General features: G+C 51.7%; 1 pseudogene; it reads right to left on the bottom strand.

Moving 5' to 3' along the window:
* The window catches only part of LOC107619905, a 2,287-nt pseudogene that overhangs the window by 666 nt on the left and 906 nt on the right, over positions 1-715 (bottom strand).

Here is a 715-nt window from a genome sequence, read left to right as displayed (position 1 = left end):
GGTGCGTGTGTTTGTGTATGGTAGCGGGAATGTGTTTTCTGGGTCAGGGGAATAGTCAGAGGATTCAACGGCTGGGATTGCATCGGAACAAAGGGAGAGATCGAAATCGGAGAGCATGATGTGACCGTCTGATCTGACCAACACGTTTTCGGGCTTTAGATCCCTGTAGATGATTCCAAGCATGTGCAGGTATTCCAAAGCAACCAGTACCTCCGCAGCGTAAAACCTGTAACAAGAACAACGAGGAATAGTAAATAATTAGTTACACCTAATTTTCTCACACAAACCTCATTCAGTAATATTGGAATGTTTTCACTTAAAGCACCTTGCGGAGGAGAGAGGGAACCGTTTGTGTGGTTGCTTGTGGCGGAGGGAGTGGAGGTCGCCGCCGGGACAAAACTCCATCACAATGCAAGAGAAATGAGACGCTTCAAACTCCGCATACAGGGTAGGAAGGAACGGATGGTCCAACATCTTTAGGATCTTCCTCTCCATTTCGGCCCTCTGCGACTTGTTCTTCATCGCCACCGCCTCCTTGTCCACAACCTTCATCGCGTAGAAGCACCCGGCTGGTTCATCGTTGCCGTTGCTGTTGGAGTTGTCGTACTCACCGGAGGGGAACTCATCGGAGGCGGCGGCTGAGTCACGGAGGCGGCAGAGGTAGACGGTGCCGATGTCACCGGCGCCTATACGGCGGAGGAGGTGAAAGTCGCGA

This window comes from Arachis ipaensis, chromosome B10, assembly GCF_000816755.2.
Source record: "Arachis ipaensis cultivar K30076 chromosome B10, Araip1.1, whole genome shotgun sequence".
In the NCBI taxonomy this organism is placed as follows: Eukaryota; Viridiplantae; Streptophyta; class Magnoliopsida; order Fabales; family Fabaceae; genus Arachis; species Arachis ipaensis.
This window is presented reverse-complemented; position numbering and strand designations above follow the sequence as displayed.